The sequence below is a fragment of the Apodemus sylvaticus genome, chromosome 23 (genome assembly GCF_947179515.1).
Source record: "Apodemus sylvaticus chromosome 23, mApoSyl1.1, whole genome shotgun sequence".
Classification (NCBI taxonomy): Eukaryota; Metazoa; Chordata; class Mammalia; order Rodentia; family Muridae; genus Apodemus; species Apodemus sylvaticus.
In genome coordinates this window covers 18,516,373-18,542,889 of record NC_067494.1, presented here as the reverse complement: position 1 = coordinate 18,542,889, position 26,517 = coordinate 18,516,373, and the positions used below count along the sequence as shown (strand labels likewise).

General features: G+C 44.3%; 2 pseudogenes; both read right to left on the bottom strand.

Annotated features, from left to right (window-relative positions):
* Nucleotides 1–26,517, bottom strand: part of LOC127673536 (ensconsin-like) — a 404,593-nt pseudogene that overhangs the window by 149,222 nt on the left and 228,854 nt on the right.
* LOC127674192 (GTPase ERas-like) lies at nt 3,412–4,101 on the bottom strand (annotated as a pseudogene).

Below are 26,517 nucleotides of genomic sequence, written 5' to 3'. Positions count from 1 at the left end.
CAATGTGACCCTAGCTGACCTGCTGAGCTGCAAGTGACTGAGGGCAGAACAGATCTTCCCATGGTGCTGGGCCAGGTCTGGATCAATCCAGCTGCATGGCCACCCTCCGCCCCAGCTGACTCCTCAAAGGCGGGTGGGGCCTTGAAGGACAGGTGCAGTCTCTGGGTGGTAAAAGCTGCAGCCCATGGCTTCCCTGCCGAGTGGGGTTTAGAGAAGCCCTTATGCCTACAACTAGGGAGGAGGGCCCACCTTCCTTCCCAAGAGAGATGCTGAGGTACCAAGGTAAGTCCTGTCTTCTTACTTACAGAGAAGCAGACTTCTCTGGTGAAAACTTACTTACTTACTTACAGAGAAGCAGACTTCTCTGGTGAAAACTTCACAGCAGAAGGAAAGAACAGATTCCTAAATGTTGTACTCTAACCTCTACAGGGAGTTACAGCATGTAACCACTCCATACACTTATGCAAATAAGAGAATATTTTTTTTTCTGCCAAGACTTATGCATGGGGTGGACCTTAGTTCCAATTAAAAGGGGATTAGTTACTCCCATATCATTTGTGCCAGAACTGCACAAGTAGTTCTTTTTTTTTTTTACATTTTTTTATTAGATATATTCTTTATTTACATTTCAAATGTCCCCTTTCTTGGTTCCCTGTCCCCAAAACTCTCATAATCCATCTCCCCTCTCCCTGTTCCCCAATCAGACCTCTCCCGCTTCCCTGTTCCAGCATTTCCCCACACTGCAGCATCAAGGCTTTCCAGGACCAAGGGCCTCTTCTCCCTTTGATGTCCAACAAGGCCAAGTGAATGATTTTTTTAAAGAAATAAAGGATGAACTAGATTCCTTTGAGGTTCAAGGTTCTTGTTTAATAGATATTCATTTTATTTGATTTTTCAAAATCTGAAATGCCACAATAAATTATCATAAGTGGAAAGATCCAAATGGAAATTTGGGCATTTCCTAAAAATAGAAAAATTTCCAAGGAGAAATATTGATTGTAAAGTTGCCAACCTTACTACTATACCAAAGAATTTTGCAGTAATGTTTTATAACTAATCAGTTAGTGAATTTTTGTTTTTAGTGTCTGTATACCAACTACACAAGTTTGTAGATAACCTGAGTTCCATGAGACCCTGTCTCTCAAATTTTTCAGCCTAGCCCATCAAGTGACCACAAATATTAAAAAAACCTAATAATTTTTCTTAGAATATGATACACCTCAAGATTGACCTTATGAGAATAATCCTATAATTTAAAAAAGGCCACCAGGGTCGGTGGCACACACCTGTAATCCCAGCACTTGGGAGGCAGAGGCAGGCAGATTTCTGAGTTTGAGGCCAGCCTGGTCTACAGAGTGAGTTCCAGGACAACCAGGGCTACACAGAGAAACCCTGTCTCGAAAAAAACAAGACATAAAAGGTCACCAGGCTAGGAATATGACTCAGTGGTAGAGCACATGCCTAACATGTTCTAGGCCCTAGATTCACTCCCCAGCATAGAAATGTGTGTGTGTCAATCTCTCTCCACACACTTAGAGACAAAATCTATAGGAGTTAGCATAAACACTCGAGAACCAGTGATTTACTAAGACCTGTCATCTGTGTGTTAGACATGCACTAGGGTTAGCTAGAGTAGCAGAACTTTTTAAATGAATCTATGTGTCAGTATGTACAGTCATGTATATATGTATGTATACATATATTCCCATATATATATAGAATATATAGTTTTATTTATATATATTTATATATATAGTAATTTATTAGAATGGCTTACAGGCTGTGGTCCGCCTAGTTCAGCAATGACTGGCTATGAACAGAAAGTCCCAGAATCCAGAACTTGGTCAGTCCACAAGGCTGGATGTCTCAGCTGGTCTTCAGTAGATGCTGGAATCCTGAAGGAGTGGGCTGTAATGCCAGGGAAGGAATGGGCTTTCCAGCAAAGCAAAGAAAGCAGGCAACGAGCAAAAACTTCCCTCTTCCGAGTCCTTATCAAGGCTTCCAGAAGGTATGACCTGATTTAAAGGCATGTGTATTCCTACCTCAAGATTTGGGTTAGAAGTGGATCTTCCTATGTCAAAGTAAGCAGTTCCTAAGTGCTGTGCCCTCTGTTTTTAATTTAAGTCCAGATGTAGTCAAGTTGACAACCAAGACTAGCTATCACAAGAGGGTTAGAAAACAAAACAAACATGTCTGCTTTTGAAACTCAAAATCAGGACTGGAGAGATGGCTCAGAGGTTAAGAGCACTGACTGCTCTTCCCGAGGTCCTGAGTTCAATTCCCAGCAACCACATGGTGGCTCACAGCAATCTGTAATGAGATCTGATGCCCTCTTCTGGTGTGTCTGAAGACAGCAACAGTGTACTCATACATAAAAATAAATAAATCTTTAAAAAAAAAGAAAGGAAGAAAAAAGAAAGAAAGAAACTCAAAATCTAGCTTGCAGGGATGAGGGTAACTCCCAGAACAAAGGGTGGGAGAGAAGCAGGACTGCCCCAGCACGCGCCGTTGGCTGAGGCAGCAAGAACTAGCTGGAGGAAGGAAGGTTAAAGTCTTCACAACCCCCCATTACAGCTACTTAATTCTGGGTCGGGAAAACCAGCTCCCAGATCTAGGTCACGGTGGTAGGAGACACACGCATTTGCAGAAGGGTGCACAAGAAGTGAAAGTGTGTGGTAAGGTCTCCGGCCACGCTCTTTATTCTTATGACATCTCTGAGCACGGTGGTACATTCCATCGCCTCTGTTCTAGAGAGGCAGTGTATCCTGCCTCAGGCACACTTCCATGAACTCAAAGCCAGCCTGACCTAAACAGCAAATAGTAGGTTAGCCAGGGAAGGAAACAAACCAGGGGTGTGCTTCAGTTTATGTTTTTTCTTAAATTAAGACAAATTTTCAATGTAAGTTAAAATGTGGACAACTTCCCCAATTAATTCATAATCCTTTGGTATTACTTAAAGAAGAAATAAAAGACTAAAAACAAGCAAAGGAAAACTCCATGAACCATGGGAATAAATATAAAAGTGGAAAAAAGTCATCTTAACAGAATAATCAGAAAATTATGAACTCATCTATAGCCTTGAAAATAGTTAAAAATGGAAATTACTGAACATAAAGGGCATACATAGCCAGGTGGTGGTGTCACACATCTTTGTTTTTGTTTTGTTTTTTTTTTTGTTTTTTGTTTTTTTTTTTGTTTTTTTTTTTTTTTTGCTTTGAATGCTGAGAACGTTTATTTAATTTTGCATAGAGTTGCACAGAACACAGCCAACAAGGGACACTCCTCACCAAATGACAATAAAAAAAAATGTCCGTGGAAACTTACTTGGTGGGTGGGTGGGTGGGGGAATCTTATGACAAGATAACTGTCACCTTAACAGAAGAGAATGGTCAATTGGATTAACTGAGATCCTCAGGCTACAGAGCAGCCACAGCTACAGATGGTTTTGTGGCGTCTGATCTTCCTCTTGACGCAGCCCCAGCCTCCTGGGCCTCTGAATCTCACAGTCACGAGGGCAAAGGCTTCCCACACTTTGCTGCCTGTTGGCTGAGGTCTTCACTAAGGGCACTCCCAGCTTGGGAGCAAGGACTGTGGTGGCAGCGACAGCATGAGCATCTCCAGCAGTGCTCACCAGGTAACACGTGATGCCCACTAGCACCAGAGGCTGCGGTGAGGCTTCCACGTGGACCATATCTGCTGCAGCTGGTCTAGCGACGAGGGGTCATCAAGAGCAAAGATGCCCAGCAGGCCATCACCCACTGCCAAGCACGGTCCTGCAAAGCCCGCCGGGTATCCTGGCCGGCTGTATCCAGCACATTTAGGATGTAGCCTCCTCTGTAGTCCAGGGCTGCTGCTTTCCAGTAGGAATCCTGGATAGTGGGCTCGTGGTCTTTGACCAAGCAGTGGTGAGTCATCGGGATCCTGAGAGCTTTTTCACCAATACCACTTGCACCCACCACCACCGCAGACTTGAACTCCAGTAGCTGCCTGACAGCATCTATCTCTGCATTGTGCCCAAGCCTCATGGCTTTCCTCTGGGGAGCTGGTGCATTGCCGACTGGAGCTCAGGTCCAAGATGCTAAACTTGGTCAGCAACTGCATTCCCCAGCACCTCAAGGAAGTGGTGTAAACAGCCACTTTAAGAGTGTTTAAGAGTGCGCTGGGAATGGGAAATCAGGCGAGACTGGCTGTGTTCCCAGGAGTAGCAGTCTGCTGAGGGGCAGCAGGCTGATCTGCAGTGTCACACATCTTTAGTTGTTTAGTTCTCAAGAGGCAGAGACAGAGGGGTCTCTGTGAATTCAAGGCCTGCCTGGTCTACAGAGCAAGTTCTAGGACAGCCAGGGCTACACAGAGAAATACTGTCTTAAAAAACGACCAAACAAACAAACAAACCAAAAACTGGAATAATGTGCAAGCCATTTCTCAACATTGTTTTGTTACATACACGATCACCAGGGAAATGTGATTATTATCTGTTTTGTGGATGAAACATTTTCAGGATTGAAAGCAGGATTAAAAAACTAATTGTAAACCCACACAAAGCTTTCATCCCAGAACTTAGGAGGCAGAGGCAGAGGCAGAGGCAGAGTGATCTCTGAATTTGAGGCCAGCCTGGTCTACATAGTGAGTTCCAGGACAGTCAGAGCTGACAGTGAGACCCTGTTTAAAAAAAACAAAAACAAAAACAAAAACAAAAAACCTCAATAATAAAATTTGTTGTGTTAGTATCTGGTTCATCTATATTTTAATTCCACTGCAGACTTTTTCTTTCAACCTTTTTTGTACTGTGTGTACAGTGATTCATTTTTGAGACTTTTCTTGTATTGCATTCTAGCCTGGAACCCACTGTGGAGCCCAACATGGCTCTGAGTGCCACGCCTGCCACACCCTCTTAGTACTAGAGATTGAACCCAGGGTTTTGTATACACTAGGTACACACCCAGCCACCTGAATTCTCCCACCAGTCAGTGTCACTGTTCTCTTAATATAGGAAAGAAAAGTGTGACTTTGCAGTATGTCTTCCTGCTGCGATGGAAAAGTATCCCAGGACTACGGAGCCCAGGAACCACAGGGCTCTGAGAGGAAGCATCTTCAGCAAGAGGTGCCACAGCTCCCAGGGAGGGTATCCCCAGCGGAGCTCAGAGCTCAGCTCCTTCCTCACTTCTTGGTTTCTTCCAGTGAGAAATGCTCAGGCGGCAAATCTCATAAAAGAGATTTGTTGGGGAGACAGATCCAGGAGGAAAAGTGATGAATCCAGAATGGGTGGCTGCCTCTGCTCCCCTGAGTGGACAACAGGGAACTGGACAAAGGACGAGGCTTAGACAGGATTTCTTAGGAGGCTGAACTTTTCAGGGCAGAGACCTCCAGAGTGAGGGATTGGTGGGATGTCCTGTTCAATGATCGGTGGGGCTTGTGGGAAGCTCAGGGATTGATGGGTTTTTTCACCTCCTCTTCCCTGCATCGGGTCCTTGGGTTAGAATGGAAAGAACCTTCCTGGCTGACTTAGGCTCTGTGGCTGAGCTGCTTAGGGAGGTTAGAGAGGAGGCACTGCCACCAAGGACAGCCGCTGCAGTGGGACCTCAAGACTGAAAAGGAGCTGTTGCTTTTTTAACCGGTGCCCCCAATCTGACAGCTCCCCCAGCAAGACAAATTCTGCGCATTTGTTCCCACTCAGCAAGAGATCCCGGAAGTGGGGCATGGATCGCCGCGTTGGCCGCAAGACGAAATGCTCATCGTTGGAAAACAAGTCCGTTCACATGCCTAAAACTTGTCCTACTTAATTTCGGCCGTTTATGATTTAGTTACAGGAATCCAGCTGGCAACTGTCTGGCACATACACTGAAAAACTGAAGCAAAAACTTAAAGTCACCGGGAGAAACATAATTTAGTTCCCAAGTGTCTTGGATCTAAATTACGACCGGCTCATTACCTACTGGTGGCATGGCATGCTTCATAATCCAAGTTTGGTGTCTCATGTCTGTGATTCCAGCACTACATAAGCTGAGGCAGGAGGATCGAGTGAAAGGCCTACTTATGCTCCACAACAAGACTTTGTATCAACATACATGTACACATAGACACAGCGGGAGGGGACTACTAACAAAGTCAGTAGTGACGAGATACTAATCAATTAGTAAATATACACAGTATTGGGGAACTCTGATAATAACAAATAGACGAACGCATATATTATCCGTGTGGAATAATGACTCAGTCACTTGAAGGTGCTTGTATTAGGTTGATATATATTTTCTTCACATAGTGGTTTTGTACCCTAAGCCATCTTGTGATCCATCATCTCACAGAGTCCATGGACAGGGTTAAAAAGTCCATGCCATGTTATCAGTGTTTGTGTTGACAAAGTTGCATCCTAGGTAACAAGCTGAAATTTGTGACGTGTCTTAATTATGATTCTAGGCAGAGATACATGGAAATATTAGCAATATTTGTGACGCTAACAAGTAGAAGACAATCTTTTTAGATATAGCCCAGGCTAGTCTCTAGTTTGTAGTTGAAGCTGACCTTGAAGGTATACTTCAATCTTCATCTTCAGAGCACTGGGAATATAGTTTTATGTGGCAGGGATTCAGACCCAAAGCGTCACACACAGTAGGGCAGCATCCTACCAAGCAAGCCACATTCCAGCCCCAAAGTCAAAATGTGTTTGGGTATGAGGGTTTTTTTGTTTTGTTTTTTTCCTGAGACAGGGTTTCTCTGTGTAGTCCTGGGCTGTCCTGGAACTCACTCTGTAGACCAGTCTGGCCTTGAACTCAGAAATTTGCCCGCCTCCGCCTCCCAAGTGCTGGGATTACAGGTGTGCAACACCATGCCTGGCTTTTTTTTTCTAAGAATATTTCTTTGTGTAGCTCTGGCTGTTTTGTAACTCCCTCTATAGACCAGGCTGGCCTGGAACTCAGATCTGCCTGCTTCTGCAAGTGTCTCAAATCTGGGATCAAAGATGTGCACCAACATTGCCTGGCCCCAGATGTTTTAATAAATAAATAATCACTGTATTTACAGTTCTATATCAGAATTATTTATAATGCAATATTTCATTGTGCACACATGCAATTCCGGCCCTTAAGAGGTTGAAGCAGGAAGATCATGAGTTTAGTACTAGCCTATGTTACATACTGAGGTACCTGTATCAAAAAGCAAAAGAAAATGCTGGAGAGATGGCTTAGTGGTTAAGAGCACTGACTGCTCCCCCGAAGGTCCTGAGTTCAAATCCCAGCACCTACATGGTAGCTCACTACACACCCTCTTCTGGTGTGTCTGAAAACAGCTACAGTGTACTTACATATAATAAATAAATAAATCTTTTTTTGTTTGTTTTTTCGAGACAGGGTTTCTCTGTGTAGCCCTGGCTGTCCTGGAACTCACTCTGTAGACCAGACTGGCCTCGAACTCAGAAATCCTCCTGCCTCTGCCTCCCAAGTACTAGGATTAAAGGCATGTGCCACCACCGCCCAGCTTAAGTAAATCCTTAAAAAAAAAAAAAAGGCAAAAGAGAGAGACAGCCTTGATAGGACAGTTCTGTAGTTCCAGCCCTTGAGAGGATGAGCCAGGAAGATTGCCAAGAGTTTAAAGTTCGCTTTGCCTACACAAGCTCCAGGCTAGCCTAGGCTACCAAGAAAGACCTCCTCTACCTCACATGATATAAAGCAAAAACAAAAAAGAAAATGACCTAAAAAGAATTAATTGGGTTACTTTTTAAAATAACACATGCTTAGCATTTGTTCATCCATATGTATGTGCGTGTCTGCCTGTGCATATCTGCCTGTGTGTGTCTGCCTGTGCAGGCGTGTGGCACCTGTAGGTGCGTGGCTGGGGGTGGAGTGGGATCCCTGTAGAGGCGGCATCAGATCCCCTGGAGCTGGAGCTACAGGCAGTTGTGAGTTGTGCACTGTGGGTGCTGGGAACCAAACTCAGGACCTCCAGAAGAGCAGCAAGTTCCCTTAACCACCGAGCCATGCTCGGTCCCAACGGTTAGCATCTTTCCTCCTGTTTATTACCAGATCAGCTTCTAGATCTCATTTGCACGCCTACATCATAGTCACTTTCTGGACAGCAGCTCTAAAGAGAGAACCTGTCATTTCAGCTCCCTGCACTCACAGGCTTGTGTATCCCCATCCAGTGTACACAACATCTCAGAAGTGACTAGATGCTATTTTACAGGTAAGATTATAAAATTCTGTGGGTTCTGTGCCCGCACATAGAACACTTGCACTGGTACTGGGGAGGTCAGCTGCCCTGTCACAGGGCAAGTCTCTGGATATCTCAAAGTGACAGAGAACTTAGGCCCGCTGATACCTTTCGCTCCATCAAACCTCCAGATGATTGAACAACTGTTTGTCTCCTTCCTTAACACTGAGCGAGGCCGGGTGGTGGTGACGCACACTGGTAATCCCAGCATTCTGGGAGCAAGAGGCAAACAGATTTCTGAGTTAGAGGCCAGCCTGGTCTACAGAGTGAGTTTTCCAGGACAGCCAGGGCTACACAGAGGAACCCTGTCTCAAAAAAACCAAATCCAAAAATCCAAAAACCAAACCAAAACAAAAAAACAATGAGTGAGAGTTTCTATCCAAAACTACCTAGGTAGGCTGGTTTTAGATTCTTAACCCACAGAAACCAAGAGATAGTTACCTGCTGGGTTTGGGGAGTAATTTGTGATGAGGCTACAGAGTACGGCATGTTATATCGCTAACCTGCTGTGACACACTAAAGAAGAAATGTTCCCTCCATAGCCTCGAGTATTTGAACACTTGGTTCCAAGTTAATTATTATCTTAGGCTTTCCATTGCTACAACGAAATACCATGACCAAAAAGCAAGTTGGGGAGTAAAGGGTTTATTTAGCTTACACTTCTGCATCACAGCCCATCATGGGAGGAAGTCAGGACAGGACAGGAACCTGGAGACAGGAGCTGATGCAGAGGCCATGGAGGGGTGCTGCTTACTGGCTTGCTCCTCCTGCCTTGCTCAGCCTGCTTTCTTATAAAACCCAGGAACAGCCCAGAGATGGCACCACCCACAATGGGCTGGCACCACCCCAATCATGTTTTAAGAAAACACCTTACAGCTGGATCTTATGGAGGCATTTTCTAAACTTGAGGTTCCTTTCTTTCAGATTATTCTAGCATGAGCCAAGGTGACAAACAAAGCCAGGCTGTACAGTGGCAATGATTGGGAAGGTGGTGCAGCCTTGTTGGGGAAGTTCATTCCTTCTGGCTTTGAGAGTTGTAGTCATGCGGTTGTTGCAGTGTGTCACTGTTTCCGGCTTGCCCTTGAAGATACCATCTCTCAGTTCCCTGCTCCTGCTACCATGCCTGCCACACGCTGCTGTGTCTTCCTGCCAGGATAGACTGTTATCCCTCTGGAATCACAAGCCTTGGTCATGTTATTTTATCACAGCAAAAGATAGCTGTCAATACACTCGCACAGTGTTTTCATAAAGTTAATGTAATTTCTTCCCTTTAAAGTAACTGTGTGTCTTAAGATACTTTTCTGAGACATGATCTGTCACCTTCTTCAACGTTCTAAAGAATCCATGGGGGACTGGAAAGATGGTTCAGCGGTTAAGAGTACTGACTGCTCTTTCAGAGGTCCTGAGTTCAAATCCCAGCAACCACATGCTGGCTCACAACCATCTGTAGTGGGATCCGATGCCCTCTTCTGGTATGTCTGAAGACAGCTACAGTTTGCTCATATAAATAAAATAAATAAATCTAAAAAAGGGGGGGCGATCCATGATACAAATAAGGTTATAGATGATTTCATTGTTAGTTTGTACCACCTGGAAAAAGGGAGAAAGAGCATAGGCAGGAATACTGGCCTTTTCTGGACAGAAGTGAGGCATGTCTGACCAACAGTCTACACCCACGCTAATGTAATTGGCGGTGGGGGTGGGTGGGTGGATGGAGTTTCTGGGTAAAGTGCCATTGGCAAAACTTTTCCTGGTTCTTCCTCTCAGCCCCTTGCTCCAAGAAATAAGACACAGACTCAAAATAAATTTACAAATACCTTGGCTATATAGCTAGGCTCCTCTCTGACTAGATATAACTTAAAATATCACATTTATCCTAGCTTCATTCTGCCACATGCTGGTTACCTGTGGTATCATGTCTGTCTCAACACATCTTCCTGGCAAATCTCCCTCTTGGCTCTCTCCCAGAATCCTTTCTCTCTACTTGATTCCCACCCATATTTCCTGCAAAAGCTACAGGCCATAGGCTTTTTAGTTTACAGGTGATGTATCCATGCAACACACAAGATATTCTTTCTACAAGATAATGATGGGCTAGAGAGATGTCTCACTGACTGCTCTTCGGAAGGTCCTGAGTTAAAATTCCAGCAACCACATGGTGGCTTACAACCATCTGTAATGGGATCTGATGCCCTCTTCTGGGAGTGTCTGAAGATAGCTACAGTGTACTTACATATAATAAATAATAAAAATCTTAAAAAAAAAACATAGTGACAAGTGAGAAGCTAAAAGACCCGAGAAATCAATGAAAATCATATAATATGATATGTTTTGAGACAGGCCTCCTTACATATCTCTGGCTCTCCTAGAATTCTCTGTATTGACCAGGCTGGCCTTGAATTTTTAGAGATCACCTACCTCTGCTTCCAAAGTACTAGGATTAAAGATGTGTGCTACTACAGCTGGCTATAATAGGATTTTTAAAGTTCATTTGGAAATTGAATAGAACAAAGGTTTTGTGACTTTCCCTTGGAATAAATAAAACATCTAGAGACTAAAGATTTGAAATCCAGATCCCCGATCAGAAAATCAGACATCAAATGTTTTTTGTGTTTTAGAGCATAGAATTTTAACATTCTTTTTTTTTGGGAGGGGATTGGGTTTTTTTGAGACAGGATTTCTCTGTATAGCCCTGACTGTCCTGGAACTCACTTTGTAGACTAGGCTAGCCTCGAACTCAGAAATCCACCTGCCTCTGCCTCCCAGAGTGCTGGCATTACAGTCGTGCACCACCACTGCCCAGCGAATTTTAACATTCTTGAAGTTACTTAGAACAGAACAGAGTTGTGGCTGTTTATGAATCTGTGTATTTGATAAACATTTGATGAAGTTTGCTGTGTAACAGACATTATGCTTCAGGTACTAGAGAATACACAACAGCCAAAAAACAAGTTGAGATTACTGCAATCAACTGAATACCTGTGTCCCCCACAAGTGTCTATGGAATTCCAATGGTAATGTAATGATATTTCCAGTTGCTACTTCAGGATAGTGATTATCTCTTGAGAGAGGCATACTCATGAGTAGAACTCATGTCTTTTAGAAGGAAAGTCCAGAGAGCTAGTGACTTCTTTTTATATGTGGGCACAAGGAAGTAGTTTTTCCAGCATCCCGAACTGACAAAGTCAACTTATATTTGCAGAGATTCAAGATGAGAGAAATGGTTTAGTTAAGTAAATCCATAGAGTTCTCCAACCCCACAGAATATCACGACATACAAAATCACAGGGTGTTATTAAAAATAATATGCCAACAACAAAATAATTCATCATTACTTTTTTTTAATGTTAACATGCCTTGGCCTAAAATCATGAAATAAAATTGGAATGTCAGACTCTAGTTGGTTAATAGGGTAGAAGTCCTACAGGGGTCACTTAGTAAGCCTTCCCAGCATCCTTGCATCAATAAAGTAAAGATGTCCCTTAACATCCACATGAAGTCTTCAAGGAAGAAGATGGTGTGGGGGGAGGGGGGAGGGAGGAGGCAAGACAGCAGCTATCCCTCTGCTGTTGAAAGAATTCTTGAAAGTCTGTCATAGGATCCCCTAGACACACCACCATATGAAACACTTAAATATTCTTCACCCCCTCCCATGTTGGCAGGCAAACTTCAATCCTTTAAACTTATAAGGTGCTGGGCAGTGGTGGTGCACGCCTGTAATCTGAGAACTTGGGAGGCAGAGGCAGGTGTATTTCTGAGTTCAAGGCCAGCCTGGTCTACAGAGTGAGTTCCAGGACCGTCGGGGCTATACAGAGAAACTCTGTCTCGAAAAAAACAAAACAAAAACAAAAATAAATAAATAAAAAAACAAGTAAAAAAAACTTATAAGGCAATGGTAGCAGAAAAAAAAAAAAAAAAAAAAAAAAAAACATACTAGGAGTCTTCCAGCAGCCAAGACCAAGGCCATTTAGGCTGTCCATAACCCAGAGGTCTTTGAGGAATAGGCGAGTATGTCCTTCCCTTGGTCTTTGGCAGCTCCATTATATGGTGCAATGAGCAGGTAGCCAGAGTACAAGCCCAAACATGTCTCCATCGGAGTCGCAGGCTACAGTTCCTGGTGAAGTGTGGCATCTCCACACCTGTCATTGTCCCCTCCCCTGTAACTTGAAACATTTTTAGCTGACAAGATTATGCAGAGAAACTTCTCAATTTCAGAACATTGAATATTCACTATTTTACAAAAATTTTTAGACAAGGTCTCACTGGGTAACCCTGGGCCATCTCAAGTAACTTTTGTATTCTAACCTTTCATTGAAATATCTCTCTTTGACATTGCTTATCTCTCAATAAAGATAAATAGTTTACCCCACTCCTATTTAAAGAAATATGACTTTTTTTTGAGTTGGTCTTCAAAAGGAAATGGTTGACTTTGGAAGAAGATAATGACACTGCTTCTAACTACAGCATTTTGTCCTGTGACATGGAATCACCTTCCCCTCTCCCAGCCATCCTCGAGCCTGACATTTTAACAGACTTACTAGTGTGTTCTATCCAGCTGTACAGTATTTTGAATGCAGTGTGTTACTGCTGTAGCATTATACTGAGGCACTTCCCTCCTCTTTATTCTATCCTTGTCCTTGAGCCACTAGCAGCAGTCTCATCTGGAAACTAAGAACCCCAGGTTCCCAGTTCTACCATTGAATTGTTATGTAGGACCACAACCCTCCATTAGTGGTAGTTATTTTGAGATGCAGATCGATGCAAAAGCAAGAGGTTTATTTTCCAGAGCATCGGGGTCAACCCTCAAGGCAAGTAACAAGAAGGCAACCTCCCAAATGGCTATTACAAGCAATTTTTATACTTTTTAGGGGTATAGGTTACATCAGCAAGGTTACAATTCAAACGTATTGGCTAAGCATATCGACCTTTAAATCTACTATCTAGCAAGCAAGATGTGAATTTGAACTCTGTCTAGGACTTTCCAGAGGATCAGGTGACTATCTGTCCAGTACATTCCAAGAACAGAGATGGAGAATGGAACTTGGCCTAGCCTTGACCTGAGGTGTGGGGAAGCTGTAAGGAGGGTGTGGCACTGGAAAACCCTAGGGTCCCTCAGTTGAATCAGAAACCCTGAAAGGCTGCAGAGTGTTTGCCTGGTCCACAGAAGACCCAATAAATTAGAAATCTCAAACACTTGAGGGTGTTCTGTCTACCTATAAAAACCACAAATTCCCACTGCAGCAAGAAAGCAAGTAACTCTGGGAAGATGCCTGGGTATGCTTGATTTATCAAATCATCTAAGTTGTTGTAAAGTATCCTCAAGTTTGAGGACCTCTGAAATGGACCCAGTTCTTGCTGATCACTGAGCATTGTAGATTGTCACAGACCACCCCAGTCGGGTATGGGAGTCCCTCGGGTGAGGATCTTCAACGTTCAGGTGGGTAAGGATTCATCGGTGACAAACAGAAACAACCACAGAGTCAGTTTGAATCTGGGTGTATTTTGTAGCTCTCAAGCAGGGGATTTTATACATTAAAAACCAATAGCAACTCTTAGAAACCTTATTTAGTGAAACAATCACAAATACCAACAAAAGTCATTTGAGGCAGACACTTTCCTGCCATGTCAAATCTGTTTCATCAGTCCACATTTGAAGAAACTCAAATTCTTTTGGGGTGGAACATTCTGAAAGTCCTAAATTCTTGTCCTGTTCAGAAAACATTTCAGAGTCTTTTGCTTTTTTCTGCTCAAACATAAGACATCCACATAAGTAGACTGTGTTTTCATTAACATTTATATCCAAAATTATGCATTTGGTATTCAAAGTATTCTGTAATGTTTAGCAATGATTGTTGTGTGGTGTCCTGATACTGCTTATATTCTAATGCTAATATTGCCCCCCCCAGACCTGGTTGTCCCAGAGAGAGTCTACACTTAGCACAAGTGACACTGTGTGTCCTTGCCCCCAAGTTATCTCTGATTGTTAAATAAGATGCTGACAGCTAATCTCTGGGCAGAAGAGGCATAGTTGGGGTTTAACATTCCAAGGCTCAAGGATGGAGAAGAACCACGAGGGGGAGAAGAAGAGGAAGAGTGGAAGAAGACGCTGTGGGCTATGGGTGTGTTAAAGAGAACATGGCAGATTGGGGTTAAGAGCAGCCAAATGAGACATAGCAAGTGATAACTCGGGGTTATCGATAGGAACGTAGATTCTAACAGCATAGAGGGCAGATGTCTGCCCTGCTCTTGTGCTGTTTAAAGCTTATTGTCAATATAAAGGTTGTGTGTGTCTTTTATCAAAATTAAATTAAATCAATATTTAATCCTTCTTTCTAGAACTCAATGGTCTAAGTCGGGGTTGAAACCCCAGGTGAGGATTAAAAAATTCCTACAGCAAATCACAAAATCAGATTTTTCTCTGTTTGGTGAGGTGCTAGGGTGTGGACTTAGGGGCTCACATAAGGTTTTGAGCGAGCAGTCCACCACCCCTGTCCCACAGGATGACTGCTTTAGTAGGCGGCATAGAACAATGTTGAGTAGAAGATTCCAGCACATTGCCTTCACAGAGGAATTAAGGGACGGGAACAAGACTTAGACTCTCTTCTTCTCATCCCTTTTTTCTCTTCTCTCGTCTCTCTGCTCTTCTCATCCTTCTCCTTCTCTCTTCCCTTCATCTTCCTCCGCTTTCCTGTGATGAACCCACAGCTGTTCACCAACTATATGGGAGTAATTCTTCTTTGTTAAACATCCTTTCATGTACGGGGGAGGCAGAGAGACCTGGAGCTTAAACCTGGCCTGGACAATGAGCAAGACCTTGCTGTGGAGAGTGGCACCACTGCTTACTGCACAGAGCACAGGACTGGTGGTGAGGACCAAGTGAGTGGGCAGTCCTGAGTGCAAGCGCACAAGGGGACGGAGAGAAGGACAGAGGAGGACAGAGGACATGCCAGCATGTGAGGGCCATTACAGAGCACCGGCTGTGTGTGTCACAAGTGAGGGCCATTACAGAGCAGCGGCTGTGTGTGTCACATGTGAGGGATGGTACACATCAGTGGCTATGTGTGTCACATGTGAGGGATGTTACACATCAGCGGCTGTGTGTGTCACATGTGAGGGCTGTTACATATCAGCGGCTGTGTGTGTCACATGTGAGGGCTGTTACACATCAGCGGCTGTGTGTGTCACATGTGAGTGCTGTTACACATCAGCGGCTGTGTGTGTCACATGTGAAGGCTGTTACACAGCAGCAGCTGTGTGTGTCACATGTGAGGGCTGTTATGCATCAGTGGCTATGTCTGTGTCTCTGAACGTTATTTGCTCACATCCACTTCCACTTCTAATTTTTTTTTTTTATAATAGGCACAGTGAACCTTCTGATCTATATCGTAAATGGCAATCTTGTAGGTCAGAGACCCAGACTCTGTAAGCGATTCGTGCTGTGCAAATGGTGTTTACTCATAGCATTTCTGTTCTTTGCCTAAAACTCGACTTCCAATCAGTGTCAGAAACCCAAGCCCTGCAACAAGGTTACAATAGAACTACTCAAGTTTTCTTCTTGTAATCTCATGGTTTGTCTTTTTACACTTAGATCACTGAGATCACTGAGCCTCGGGGACTTTATCTTCCTATATGATGTGAAACATGAAACAAAATTTAATCCTTTTTGCTAGCTGACTAAGCAGTTGTCTCACTATTGTTTATTGAAATCCACTATTGGTCGCCATATTTTAAACATCGCCTTTATTATAGAGTGCTGTCTTAGTTAGGATTTCATTGCTGTGCAGAGACGCCATGACCGTATCAACTCATATGAAGGACAACATTGAATTGAGGGTGGCTCACAGGTTCTGATGTTCAGTCCAAGGTCACCACGCTGGGAAGCATGGCAGCCTGCAGGTAGTCTTGGGGCTGGACAGGGAACTGGGAGTTTTACATCTTGATTCACAAGCAGCCAGAGAGACTGAAATGCAATGACTCAGGCCACACATGACTCAGGCCACACAAGAGCACACCTCTAAAGGAGAGAGGGTGGGGGGATTCTCAAGTTGATTTTAACTTTTGTTTGAAAATGTGCTTAACCTAGAAGGGCCTGAACCAAGAAGAAAATGAATGTGGTGGGCTCAGTCCACTGTGGTCTTATGTCTGTCTGTCTGTCTCTTTGTCTCTCTGTCTCTCTCCCTTCCTCCCATCCTCCTCCTTTCCTCCCTTCCATTCTCTCTCCCTCCCTTTCCTCCCTTCCTCCCTTCCTCTCTCTCTCTCTCTCTCTCTCTCTCTCTCTCTCTCTCTCTCTCTCTCTCTCTCTCCCAAGACAGGGAATCTCTGTGTAACAGTCCTGGCTGCCCTGGAACTTGCTCTGTAGACCACGCTGGTCTCAAACTCACAGAATTTCACCTGCAGTCCACACTCAGTATCGCTATGAACTAAAGTTATGCTGATATGTGTTAATTATTTAAGGATAGACAAGTAGTCCCACAACCAGAATAGATAGCCTAGGGACTGTCCCATGCATGTAGGATCGAGAGACTTTTGAGTTGGCAGACAATTAAATGGAGAAATTAAATGAAACTGTTCTGAGCACATTGTGCTGTCTGCCCCTCAGGTTTTAAACGCTGGGCTCAGGCAGCCCAGCATTTACAGGGGATTTTTGTTTGTTTGCTTTAACCTTTACTGCAATTCCACCAATGATTCAGAGAGAACCCTGAAACAAGGCCCAGGGCCCTTCACGAAACTTGCCTTCCTAATCAGGTGGACAAGAACCGAGGACTTTGTGTATAAGAAGATGGGCAGGAGAGACTGCTCAACAGTTAAGAGTACTGACTGCTCTTCCAGAGGTCCTAAGTTCAAATCCCAGTAACCACATGGTGGCTCACAACCATCTGTAATGGGATCTGATGCCCTCCTCTTCTGGTGTGTCTGAAGACAGTGACAGTGTAATCATATACATAAGATAAATAAATCCTGCTTCCTATCCCCAAGAAACTGCTATCATCTAAGCCACAGCAGCCAGAAGAGGCAGAGATAATTGGGGAGTCTGCACCTGCATCTGCCTGCTCATACATTACAGGCTGTGGATTCAGTTGATTGAAATGAATCCTATTGTCAATCGTGGAAAACTAAAGATCCCCTCTGGGTAAATTGACTGGATCCTCTCTGAGCACTGTAGTGCAGTTAGAGCAAATATAGGGGAGCAGAAGTCCTTACTCCGGGCAGCTTCAGTGAGCATCCTCTCTACCAGAAAGTGTAGCAAGCTGATTCTGGGAATGAAGATAAAATGACCAGACTGCCTCTGAAAACTGATTGATCATCCTAGTAGCTCACTGCCGCCACCTCCTGGAGATCGTTGGCATTTGTATGAGACAGAAATAACATCTCAATGTAAAATATAAGAATAAAAAGTTGAATTAGGAACAGCCAGACTGACTTCCAGAGTGGTTGTACCAACTTGCAATCCCACCTGCAGTGAAGGAGTGTTCCTCTTTCTCCACATCCTCGCCAGCACCTGTTTTCTCCTGACTTTTTGATCTTAGCCATTCTGACTGATATGAGGTGAAATCTCAGGGTTGTTTTGATTTGCATTTCCCTGATGACTAAGGATGTTGAACATTTCTTTAGGTGCTTCTCAGCCATTCGATATTCCTCAGTTGAAAATTCTTTTTTTAGCTCTGTACCCCTGAGGCGGTTCCTCAGAAAACTGTGAATGGGACATAGCCGTGCTTTTTGATGAGTTTTTGTTTTTGTTTTTGTTTGTTTGTTTGTTTGTTTGGTTAGTTTGGTTTTTTTGTTTTTAAACAAATCCTATTGCCATTCTCATAACTGGCAATTAATATTGACACAAACAATAACATCTATCATGTTAAAATATTATATTTTGTGGTTAAAATGCTACATTCTTTTTTTTTATTTCATTTTGAAAGAAAAACTGTTAACTGCCCAGAGTCCCACTCTGCTCCCTCAACTTCTGCAGTTTTATAAGATTTTTTTCACATAAGATAAATTACAAGGAAAAAAAAGCAATATTTCTACTTACTAATTTTTTTTTTATTTTTGGTTTTTTTTGAGACAGAGTTTCTCTGTGTAGCCCTGGCTGTCCTGGAACTCACTCTGTAGACCAGGCTGGCCTCAGACTCAGAAATCCACCTGCCTCTGCCTCCTAAGTGCTGGAATTAAAGGCGTGTGCCACCACCTCCTGGCTGAAACTAATTATTATAATGCACACTGCAGGTGTTCTATTTGGTGTTGTTTTTTATTTGTTTTGATAAGTTCTTCCTATGCAGCCCAGAATGGACTCAGACTCTATGTTCTCCTGTGTCAAGCTCCTGAATGCTGGATTGCAGGTCTCTGTTACCGTTCCCAGCAGAAAACAAATTTTTCTGGTTGTTGGCATTAAGTGTGTGTTTGTATGTGTGTGTGTGTGTGTGTGTGTGTGTGTGTGTGTGTGCAAGAGACGTGGACGAAAGTGTGGCGGTCAGAGGGTGACTTCCGGGAGCTGGCACGCTCCTTGTACCGGGCAGGACTCAGGGACTGAACATGGCTCCTCTCCAGGGCTGGCATTTGTCAGCACGCACTGCCTGTCATTGTGGCCCCATCATGAACTAAGGTTTTGTTTGTTTGCTTTTGCTCTTGTTGTTCTATTTATTTGTATTGAATGCCTATCATGAGAAACAAGGAAGAAAATGGGGACTAGGCATATTGGGGACACCAATTGGGGGCACATTAGAGCACCATGCTCTCTATAAAAGTGATTTCTGTGTTTAAGCATCTGTGCCATTTGTAGGAGACAGAAATATATCTCAATGTAAAATATAAGCATAAAACCTTGAATTAGGAACCGCCAGACTGACTTCCAGAGTGGTTGCACCAACTTGCAATCTAACCTGCAGTGGAGGAGTGTTCTGCTTTCCCCACATGCTCACCAGCACCTGTTTTCTCCTGACATTTTGATCTTAGCCATTCTGACTGGTGTGAGGTGAAATCTCAGGGTTGTTTTGATTTGCATTTCCCTGATGACTAAGGATGTTGAACATTTTTTTAGGTGCTTCTCAGCCATTCTATATTCCTCAGGTGAAAATTCTTTGTTTAGATCTGTATCCCTGAGGCAGTTCCTCTGAAAACTGGGAATGGGACATAGCAGTGCTTTTTGATGAGTTTTTGTTTTTGTTTTTGTTTCTGTTTTGGTTGATTGGTTGGTTGGTTTGGTTTTTTTTGCATTTAAATAAATCCTATTGCCATTCTCATAACTGGCAATTAATATTGACACAAACAATAACATCTATCATGTTAAAATATTATATTTTGTGGTTAAAATGCTACATTCTTTTTTTATTTCATTTGGAAAGAAAAACAGTTAACTGCCCAGAGTCCCATTCTACTCCCTCAACTTCTGCAGTTTCAGAAGACATTTTTCTCATAAGATAAATTACAAGAAAAAAAAAGCAACATTTCTACTTACTAATTTTTTTTTTTGGTTTGTTTTGAGACAGAGTTTCTCTGTGTAGCCCTGTCCTGGAACTCACTCTGTAGACCAGGCTGGCCTCAAACTCAGAAATTCACCTGCCTCTGCCTCCTAAGTGCTGGGATTAAAGGCATGTGCCACCACCTCCTGGCTGAAACTAATTATTATAATGCACACTGCAGGTGTTCTATTTGTTGGTGTTTTTTATTTGTTTTGATAAGTTCTTACTATGCAGCACAGAATGGACTCAGACTCTATGTTCTCCTGTCTCAAGCTCCTGAATGCTGGATTGCAAGTCTGTGTTACCGTTCCCAGCAGAAAACAAATTTTTCTGGTTGTTGGCTTTGAGTGTGTGTGTGTGTGTGTGTGTGTGTGTGTGTGTGTGTTTGTGTGCAAGAGATGTGGAAGCAAGGGTGGCAGCCAGAGGATGACTTCCAGGAGCTGGGGTGCTCCTTGTACCTGGCAGGACACAGGGACTGAATGTGGCTCGTCTCCAGGGCTGGCGTCTGTCAGCGCGCACTGCCTGTCTTTGTGGCCCCATCATGAACTAAGGTTTTGTTTGTTTGCTTTTGCTGTTGTTGTTCTATTTATTTGTTTTGAATGCACATCATGAGAAACAAGGAAGAAAATGGGGACTAAGCATATTGGGGACACCAATTGGGGGCACATTAGAGCACCATGCTCTCTATAAAAGTGATTTCTGTTTTTAAGCATCTTTGCCATTTGTAGGAGACAGAAATACATCTCAATGTAAAATATAAGCATAAAACGTTGAATTAGGAACCGCCAGACTGACTTCCAGAGTGGTTGTTCCAACTTGCAATCCCACCTGCAGTGGAGGAGTGTTCCTCTTTCTCCACATCCTTGCCAGCACCTGTTTTCTCCTGACTTTTTGATCTTAGCCATTCTGACTGGTGTGAGGTGAAATCTCAGGGTTGTTTTGATTTGCATTTCCCTGATGACTAAGGATGTTGAACATTTCTTTAGCTGCTTCTCAGCCATTTGATATTCCTCAGGTGAAAATTCTTTGTTTAGCTCTGTACCTCTGAGGCGGTTCCTCAGAAACTCACATGGTGGCTCACAACCATTTCTAAGGAGATCTGACTCCCTCCTCTGTAGTGTCTGAAGACAGCTACAGTGTACTTACATATAATAAATAAAATCTTAAAAAAAACCCAAAAACTTAAGCATTCTTGTTTTGATTGACAGGAAATAACCTGGATCTGAGCATCAGAAGAAAGGGTAGGCGTGGCAGCACGGGCCATTCAAGGAGCACTCAGGAGGTAAGGGCAGGACATCAGTGCTACACAAATAAACCCTGTCTCAGAACCTTTCTCAATTACTGCTCTCCTACCCCAAGCCCCAACAAGAGAAATGGATTTTTAGCAGTTTAGCCTTATCAGTGTGGTTTATGTCAAGATTTAGATGCCTTCTGGATCATTTGGCTTTAAGAGGCATAATAAAGGCTCCCATTTCACGGCCTTATTGTGTGGATGACAAGATATTTTCAAATATATTGTCAGGTTGCCATGCCTTTTCTATTTTATTGTTATTTGCAGGTGGTCAGACAGGCAGATCCCAGGCTCCGGACTCACAGCTCGGAGTGTACACACACCCACACAAAAGGTCCTGCCAGCTCAGCCTGTGTGCTTTGTTAAGGCAACCCTGTCACTTCCATCTGGAGAGTAAGGAGGTCATTATCCAGAGGGGACTGTGAAGCACCAGGAAACAGGACTGTGGGGAGTTGCATTGTCACAGAAGGAGGCAGTGAGAGGAGCCCCCAGCACCCAGCAGTCAGCCAGCCTTTGAGAAGGAAAGAACTGAAGGGCTGGCCTTATCTCTGTGATTCTAGGAAAGAATGCTCCCCAGAGACTTCAGCCTGCAGAAGTCCCCACTGGGGCTCAGTAAGGCCACAAACAGCTCTCAAGGTCTGGTGGTTCTTTGAAAGTCTTGGGGACAAAGTGTATCATGGTCTGGACAGAGATCTGCTGACTAGAGAGAGATGGACAGATCAGAGCTGTGGAAACCAGGCAGGGGCTCTGGAGACTTGAAGATCTAATCTGTGTCTAGAGGCCCTTTGAAGAGTAACTAGGTCCCCCAAGTTACTAATGTTTACCCCAAGGAACTGGCATAACTGGGGCTCACTTCAGGTATTCACTTCAGGTAAGTGGGTCCTGAAGATAGAACTCAGGTCATCAGGATTGGTGACCCTCACTTCTACCTGCTGACCATTTTACTGGTCCCACCCTTTTTCAACTCTATGTGAGTCTGGGCATGGTAGTAGACACCTACAGTGCTAGCACTCAGGAGGCAGTGGCAGGGGAATCTCTGCAAATGAGGCTAGCCTGGTCTACACAGTGAGTTACAGGTCAACCAGTCTGAGAATCTGATGCCCATAAAATTCTCTAAGCTTTTCATGGGGAATCTGTTATGCAGAAAGAATATGGGTGAGAAGAGGGCTCGGGGCTTGAAGATCCTGGCAAGAACTCAGTGGGTTGGGGACGGGGTGGGGTGGGGGGCTAGGGGGGATGGGGGTTGAATCCTTATACATGGCTGGTGAAGATGCAAATTAGTTCTCATTGTCCCTGCATGAAGACAGGGTCTCAACCTAGAGGTGAGGTGGAGGCAGGGTAACCTTGAATTTCAGATACCCCTGTCTCAATATTCCAAGTTCTGGGATTATAAGTGTGTGCCACCGTGATCTACTTTTCTTGTTTGTGTTTCACGTGTTTTTCCTTGTTGTAGAGTTGGGCCGGGTGGTCTCACTCTGTAGCCCAGGCTGGCATCAAACCCAACTTCTTTAGTCTCCTACATGCTGGAATCAGTCACGAACCAACCATCCTATCTGTGTTGGGTTTAATCAGTCTCGCTCTGTGGTGCTGACCAGTCTCAGATTTCCAACAATCTCCTGCCTCAGTTTCCTTAAGTCCTGGGGTTTCTGTACCCAGCTTTTCTGTACATCAGAAACTGTGGCTTTCGAAGCACTCTTGGTACAGGATGAACAGGACCCCCTTCCCCTTCCTCTCCATCTCTGTTCTCCACAGACCGTTCTGCTTTGAACTCTCTCTGTGTCCCACATGACCTTACATTTTTAATTCTGCTTTAGATTTCCAAGATGCCAGGGTGGCCAGCCTGCACTGGTGAGGTCAACCGGCTGTTGGTTATTGTCCTTACGACACACTCAGATCTCAGATGAGGAGTAAAGAAAAAGGGACTCCTCTTTTCTTAGAGATACAAGTTCTACAAAAAATTAAGGAGAAAAATAAACCTTCCTGTTAAACTCTGGCATTCTACCTGGGTGGGGTGAACACAGCACTTTGTAATACACACACGCAAGTGCATGCGCACTTGTGCATGCACGCGCGCGCACACACACACACACACACACACACACACACATCTTCACTCAGTGAAAAAGGCCTCAGTTGCTGAGCTCACCTCTCTGTGGTTCCTTTGGACAGCTGTGAAGCGACTCCTTGTGGGCTCTGTGCAGACTCTCCGTTTCCTGGAGAGTTCATCTTGGCAGTGCAGACACCTCTGCATACACAAGGAGAGCAAACCTTTACTAACCTGCTGCCATCAAACCACCCTCTAGGACCAGAACCTGGATCTCTCACCTGACAGTACAACTCACTGCCTGTGGGAACCTGAGCAAGGGAAACCCTAATCCTTCCTGGATAACAGGACCTGCCTGACAGGTTACTAAATGCGTTAACACAAGCAAAGTTTTCACTGCAGGGCAGAAATAACTGTTACTATTGCTTTTGTTTGTACTAAGTTAGTTCTGGACATAAACACTGAAATGAAACCAACTGATGAAGTGGCTGACTGACTTGACTGGCTGACACGGAACACTTTTACTGAAGGATTCAAAGCAAATCACCATAGAAGAGGAAGCCACGCTTCACAAACTCAGTTGAATTCAGTCACACTTAGAAGGATGTGACCGCACAAATGGAGGCCCACAGTGTGTGTCCCTCGCTTTACCACCTAATTTGCGACTCAGCATTAGGAGTCCAGCTTAAGGCAACCCTATTGACATCTGACTCAAACCTAGGGTGGGCTATCTTAAAATGTCTGATAATCCTTGACTGCCTGTGTTGGCAGTAACGGTCTTGGAAACACCATGTTATGCAGTGGGGCTGGGGGAGCTGGTGCTCTGGGACAGCTGTAGATTCAATTCCAAGCAAAACAAAGCAAAGCAGATCTGTGGTGACAGGGTTAACACAGGAATGCTCTCTGGACAAGGCAACTAGTGTGTCAGTGACCAAGCACGAGATTGCCACTGTCCAAGACCCTCACACAGAGATGAAACTGATCCTAGATGGGACTACAGAAATGAAGGCTGATTGCATTTTTATATAAGCTACTTTTGTTTTAAGATTTCCAAGAAAGAGTAACTTGCCCAAAGACCACAGTTACAAGTTTAAGAACAAGTTATGATGAAATCAGCATGTTTTAAAGTGTACCTCTCTCTTGAATTCAGGATTAAGAGAGGTGATGTTTAAATCTTTTATTCTAAGACTTGTAATAAACTCAAGTTATGGACAAGTTAAATTTCACCTGGGGGGGTAGTAATGCAGGCTCGGTAACACTAGCACTTGGGAGTCTGAGGAAGGAAGACAAGGAGTTCGAGATTTTCCTCAGGTGCACCGAGAATCCAGATCTAGACTGTACAGAAACTACAGAATGAGACAGTTTAAACTAGTTTAAACAAAATCCCCAAACAGACAAAATCCTAGCAAGATGTGTACATTTAAAGTCACCCATTAGACCAGGGGCTCTCGGCCTTCCTAACGCTGAAACCCTTTCATACAGTTCCTCATGCAGTGGCCATCCATCTCAAACAAAAATATTTTTGCTGCTTCATAACTGTAATTTTGCTACTGTTATGAATCATGATGTAAATATTGGCTATCTGACCCCCTAAGGGAGTGTGACCCTCAGGCTGCGAACCATTGCCTTAGGGGCTGGAGAGATGGCTCAGTGGTTATAATCAGCCACACCAGGCAGTTTGCAGCCAGCTGAAACTAACTCCAGGAGATCTGACATCCTCTCCTGGCCTCTGTGGGCACACACATGCACATGTGCGCTGACAGAAGAAGTACCTGTCTCTCCAGCGAGAACTCCTTTGGCTATGTCACCATTTCTTTGCTCAGTGGTTTTCTAGAAAGAGAAAGAAACCAATATAAGAATTTTAAAGGGACGTTCCTAGTGGTAGAGTGCTCACTGGGTAGCTGTGAGGGCCTAGGTTTGATCGCTAAGCTGGGAGGTGACTGGAAAGGAAATAAAGTTAGAGCCAGCAGGGCCCAGGCCTGCAGTCCCCAGCCCTTGGGGAAATAGGCAGGCATTATATGATCAAGGTCAAGGTCAGCGAGGCCAGCCTGAGGGCCCTGCCTCCCACAACAGAAGAGTGCTAGAAAGGCCACGCCAGAACCTTATTGGCTGCCTCAGTCCTCCTGGTTCTTCTCATAATCTCTTCAAGTTGCGGCAAAAAAAGCACACAGAAGGCTGATGAGATACACAAAGCACCCCAGCCTGGCACATGCCAGCGATAAACAAAACAGTAGCAGATTATTAAAACGTGGAGAAAATATAATTCACTGTTCTTCGTCCTAATTGGAGTTGTTAATAGAGGTTGGAACCATTTTAACTGCTGTGATAGGACAACTTGCTTTGGGGAAGGAGGAAATTCTGGCAGCTTTCTTGGAATTAATACAGAGGGCCATTTCTTGGCCAATGGTAGGACATTTTGTTCCTGACCTTTTGTTCTCGGCTTCAGGCAACTCGAGACCCAGGAAGGAGGCAGAACCACGTGGTTGTGGTTCTGACCCCTGCCCAGGCCCTACATTCTTCCTCTACAGGCACACCTGCTCTTCTTTCTGGAAATGCTTCTCCCATTCCTGCAGATCCCTCTCTGCCTCCTCCCGGACTTGGGCTTCCTCTTCTTTCTGGAAACAGATCACTACTACTGCTGATGCCCAGTCTGGCAACCCTGCTCCCCACACCTTTCTCAGCACCTGCCCACCTTTGCAAACCCCTCTCCTGCTTAGCAGCCCTGACCTTCTGAGAGGGAACCCCGGTGGAGCTGCTGCCAGCTTGGGTAGCCCACACCCGCTCTGCACCCCATTAATCTGGGCACAGCCCTGGCTGGGCTGGGGCAGGGTGCACACCTGCTTCTGCAGGCGCTCCACCTCCTCCCTCTCCAACTGTTCCCGCTCCTCCTCTGCCAGCAGCAGCACCAGCTCCTCCTTCTCTGGCTCCTGCTCTGCTTCCAGCCTGCAGGCTTCTTCTTCCTGATGACTTCCCTCCTCAGCCACCCTTCCAGACAACTCCTCTATCTTTTGTCTGGAAAAGACAAGAAGGAAGGCACTTCTTTGAAGAGAGGCCAGGTCTAGCAAGGGCAGCAGGTCAAAGCCCCGGAGGAAGCCACAGTCTACCATGGCTATGGAACCTTTGCTGCTCCATGCCCCAACGCCCTACGGCTTCATTTTTGTCAGAAGCAGCGATCAAACAATGATATTTGGGGGGTGGCTTGCTTTTCCAGAGAGTCTACAATTCATTTTTAAAGGGGGAGACTTGAATATCTGAACATAGATTATTTTTAGCAATTACCATGAATGTTAAGTAATTACACCCGAATAAGAAATCTAACACAAAATACCATGTGAAGGGAATTTTGCCTGTGTATCCCCATATTCAGGCTCTACATGTATGCTTGGTGCCTGCAGAGTCCAGCTCAGGGCCTCTGGAGGAACAGTCAGTGCTCTTAACTGCTAAGCCATCTCCAGAACCAAAACAACCTTTTAAAATGAAATTAATAATGTTTGTATCAGGTCAGGAGGAAGTTGGGCAATATA